Here is a 5,424-nt window from a genome sequence, read left to right on the forward strand (position 1 = left end):
AATAATACTGTAATAACTATGTATGGTGTCAGATGAGTACTATACTTATCAGGGTGAACACTTCATAAGTTATATAAATGTCTAATCTCTATGTCATACACCCAAAACTAATATAGTATTTTGTGTCAACTGCAGTTGAAAAAATAAAACAATTATTAAAAGAATACATCACATCTTTTCCTCTCTTATTCACTTATCAAGTATTTATTGAGCACCTTTAATGGGCCAGGCCCTGTGACAATATTGAGATGAACTTGGACATAGCTGATAAAAATATATAGGCTCACAATTATAGGTTCAAACATTTTAAAGATAACCATGAGAAGGCTTATATTATAGGTCATAAAATTTCTATTTTCATCTGTAAGTTACATCCTCTTATGCTTAACATTATATCATAAGCGGTTTTTCACATATCAAATACTTAAGGAATTGGGCCTGAGTATTAGTCACTATATAGTAGCTATATAGTAGCTATATTTAGTCACTACATAGTAGTCTACTATATTTGTTTCAAGATTTGTTTAACCTTTTCTCAAACAATGGAGATTTACCTTGCTTTAATTTTTTACTCATAAACAATGGTGCAGTAATAATTATAATTTATTATTTAAGAGTATGTTTATATTTTATTTATTTTTAAAATAATCTCAATTACTTTCATAATGAATTATAAAAGTGGAGATAAGACAATTAAATGCATACTCTTATGCAATCAGACCATTAAAATAGTCAAATTCTAAATTATTGGACTTTAGAGCTAGAAATCATCTTTAAATCTAGTTCTAACTCTGATGAGATGACAAAAACACATCTAAGTATGGTTGACATTCATCTTATTTCTGCCCCCCAAACCGGGTGATGGTTAGAGCATATTATGAGGTTGCACGGGTTATTTTTGGACAATTCTCATTATTAGAACATTCTTTATATTGATCTGCATATATCTTTGTATGCGACTCATCTTTCTCTTTTGAACAACAAAAAAATAAGTATATACTCCTTTTCTGTGGCAGCTTTTTAAGTATTTACACTTTGCTGACAAGATTGTTATGTGATAAAGAGTACTTAACTTGGTTCTTGGTATTTAGTAGGCACTCCATAAGAGATGATGATTATTATATTTGATTATGAATCAGTGAATCTGAGTACAGTTTGCCTACTGTTGATGCTATAAATCATCACTTTCAGTTGTTTCGGTAAATAAAACAGACACAATCATTCTGTTTCAATATGAAGCTATAAAAATCAAAAGAAAGAATATAAAAATGAATCACTACCACCAAAGAATGAAATCTATTTCTTATTCAGTTGGGGAAAGTACTGATTCCTTGTATAAGACAAAATTATATAACTTATTGAATTTGATAACACAAAGCCTTGGCAAGTCGAGATAATTCCATCTAAATTAGAGGAGGCTCATTTTTCTTGATAAATGTATTCAAGCCGATGTAACTCAGCAGGCACATTGGCCGACCACAAAGCTGTAGAAGACACAAAGATGAGTAATGTACAGCTCTGACAAGTCATGAGCTCATGCTTAACATGGCATTTCTGCAACAGCTTCCTGCTAGTCTCTCAGCTCTCATTCTTGCTTTTCCTTCAGAATATTCTCCAGACAGCAGCATGATGGATCTTCTCAAAACATGGTACAGATCAAACCACTACTCTGCTTACAGTCTACTACGTCATTCCAACTGGGTTTGTGTTCTGATTTTTTATTGCCAATGCCTTCCTTGTTAAATATTTTTTTGAATTTAACAAGTTAGGCCCCGTTTCGTACTCATACCAAACTGGGAAGCGGCCACAACTTGATATCTTGTGAGAACTATCTTCTGGACAGTGAAATTTGTCTCAAGATGAGAGAAGGTGCTGCATTCTGACTTTCATATGCAGCACAAGTTTCTATACAACAATGTAGAAAATATTTGGAAGAAGCAAAGCTCGTACTTTCAAGAGTCAGGGCCATCCATCATTCCCATACTCATCTTCCGGTGTTTCATTTATAGGTAGCACATCCTACTTTCCTAGAGTTTTGTGTGGTTTAGGGTTGGGTGAAGAGCAGGGTATGACAGGAACGCAGGAGATGGCAAATCAGCATGGCCCAATTCCCTTCTAACCACAGATGCTTCTGTACAATGCCACCAGATACTAAAGGAATAGATACTGATAAATTTTTACTTGTGTTGAATTCTAGGTAATGTTAAAAATGACAAATTTATTTGAGACTTTCAAATTTGAGTCCTCTAAAATGACATTGCAAATTTGAATATCATAAACAATCTCCAACAAAAGATAGTGATTTGATCGGCCCTAGTGCCCACATTTGTGTTATAATCAGTACAAATATACTCTAAATGAATTATCTCATAGATATCTGATCATATAGCTACTGTTAGAAACCTTGGAGATCCACATATTAAACTTTCTGTAGTAAATGTTCATATATCTAGATGCAAATGAACAAATTATTTGTTTGTCTGTATCCTCCAAAAGAACCCTAATAGAACAGGTTGCTCTTTGAGGGTCACGATTATTCCACAGTGATTCAGAATTGATGTGATGAACTGTCCTGTTACAAAGGTATGCTAATTAGTATGATTATTTATTTACCATTCTTCGTTTACTTACCATTTATCATCTTACTGGCCCTGAGAGGAACACTTAACTTGTACCACATTTAAATGTCATTATAGTTATGTAAATTTGGTGTTAGAAAAAAAAATCTTAATACATGTTGAATCTTACTTTAGATTGGAGGAAACTTACTCAAGATTCTCCTTTACAATGTCCTGATCCAGGATTATCCTGGATTTATGTGAATATTGGAGAAAAAAGAACCCTCCATTTCCAGATTTAGAGCAGTCTACTTCTAAACAACTGTAATGACTTTAAAAACCGCAATATTCCTTATATGGGCCCTCGGTTGAGTTTCCAGGATGAAAATGGACTCTCTGCATGATTTCATGTCTTCTGGGAGTCATGAACTTAAATATCTTCTCTGCTATGCACTGAATGTACTTGAGTAAAATAAGCTGGGTCTGAAGCAATATGGAGGGGTGAGGACTGTGGCTAATCTCTTTAATTTTATATGACTAAACAAAATGCATATATATTTTGTTTATATGCATGTGCTATATAATTCCCTTTCCCATTAGTTTATCGCATCTTTCTACTCAATATTTTCATTAGAATATGTCTTCATTACTCTGCCTAATTACATATTATGAATGACTTGGTGATGGCAAATGCATAGAGGCTGCTTTCTCTTCCCAGAATAAAATAATTCCATTTAAAAAATTTTTCACATGATGATCTCATACACTCTTTTCTTTTGCATTTCGTTGTAACTAAAGAGGAGAATTGAATCTCCTAGGAACAGCTCCAGATTCCCTCCAGAAAACTTGTGGAGGGAAGTGTTGTTAAAAAGTTACAAGTTTACTTTAACAAGCAAGACTTTAGACTGTTGCAAGCACAGGGGATCCCATCCCTAAGTAACCCATTTGTACCTTGACATCAGAGAGAAGTAGATCAGTCAACTTTTAATGATGTCCTCTGAGATATAGTTCTCTGCTTAAATGTAAATATCAGACTGTGTTTTATATTCCTGTGGGAGGAGATTACCAGGCCATGAGATAACAAGTAGAAACGAAATGTCTTCCTAGGCCGATTGGCCTCTTTGGAACCACTGTGTTTTACATGAGCAGAGGTCATATAGAGCTGAAAATTGTCCTTTGTCTATTTGCTAAGGAGATGGATAGGAAGGTCTTTTAGCAGTCAAAAATTGAGATATGTGATGGAGTGATGGGAAGTGTATGAATTTTGCTCTAATACCCACTGTGCCACTTCCTAGCTGTGTGATCCAGGGCAATTTTTGTATAACTTCACATTCCTTATTGTATAAAATCGTGTATACCTTCAGGGTTTTATGAGGATTAAATGTATCTGAAACATAATTGATGTTTAATGTATTCCTTTTCCTGAGCTACAAAGCATTAGTCAATGAAGTGGTTGCTTTATTTGTAATTACTCTGTGAAGGGAAAGAGGGCTTTTCCTTCCTTTTCCCATTTCTCTGGGAACTTCCTGGGTGTTGCCCAGAGATTGTTATCAGAATTTCCTATCTGGGCTCAGTAAAATTATTGCTCTTCTATCTTGGTTTAGGATCCTACTGATCCGATGACAACTTTGGACTTACCCTGGTGACTCCAGCCTGCCCTGCAGGAGCCATTTATGAACCAACTGGGCCACAGTCTCTCTTTTCCACATTAATATCTCTGATATCACCAAGGTCCATAGCTTCAATTTCCTTTCTTAGAGATAGGATATTCACTTTTTAGGTGTCTTGAGGCTCTCCCTTTTGTGATTTTAGTGACTCTACGTAGCCATGCCTCTCTTTCTGTGTCTTGCAACTTCTTTTTGTAGTGGTTCTACTCTCTTCCCTAAAATGTGACATGCAGTTAGTAAGGGTTGCTCCGCTTTTCTCAGATACTGCAGAGATATTAACTATAATATTTGCATAAAAAAATCACACCATCTACAGCATCGAATTGAATGTCTATTATTAGTGTTTCAATTTGCATCTTTATTTCATGGCTAGAAGCTATCGGCCTGCTGAACAACTATCATCACAAGCAAACCTGGGTATAGTTGAAGTCTCCTTATCACTCTGGATCCTTGGCTTTTCAAACTAAGACCCTTTCTCTAGAGTGAGAGAGGTACTATAAAGTGTGAATGAATGAGCTGGTACGTTTATTCCCCACAATAAATAAGAAAACTGAAACTCAGAGAAATTAAATTACTTGCATAGGCTATAGATTAGTAAGATAGATATGGAGGTGAGATTCTAGTCCAGACAGTATGACTGCCCATCTAGTCTCCTAACTAGTAATGTTTTCTGCCTCTCTTACAAACTAAAAATTCTTGAACCCTAAAAAATTCATCATCTTCAATGTGTATCACACTGAAAACGCATGACTATGTTTATCTAGGAGTTTTCTGATTGGTTAAAACACTTGATTCCTGGTATTATTGTCTGTTACCTGTAAGTACAGGGATATCAATGAGTTTCTCAGGAGGATGATGCAATACAGAGCTCAAGACAAAGTCAAAGCATTATTCACTCTTATTCACAGCTTTTGCCATAATCACTGAGGACTTGGTCATCATAGTCCCCTGAATTCACCTATATATCCAGTTAACAGCTTTGGAGAAATTCCGAGATTAAAGGGTATCTCAGTTGGGATATCTTAACTTTCTTGCCCTCTAATATCTTTGAATTAATCTTCCTGATTCAGATGCAACTGGACTTCAGAATATTTCCCTTCTAACTAGTAGGCGGTAGAGGAAATAATACATCTTTACGGTCAAGACTACGTTTTGAAAACTAGCTTTACCACTTAGCACCTGCATGATCTTAAACTCCA

Source organism: Pteropus vampyrus, unplaced genomic scaffold (genome assembly GCF_000151845.1).
Source record: "Pteropus vampyrus isolate Shadow unplaced genomic scaffold, Pvam_2.0 Scaffold103, whole genome shotgun sequence".
Taxonomy (NCBI): Eukaryota; Metazoa; Chordata; class Mammalia; order Chiroptera; family Pteropodidae; genus Pteropus; species Pteropus vampyrus.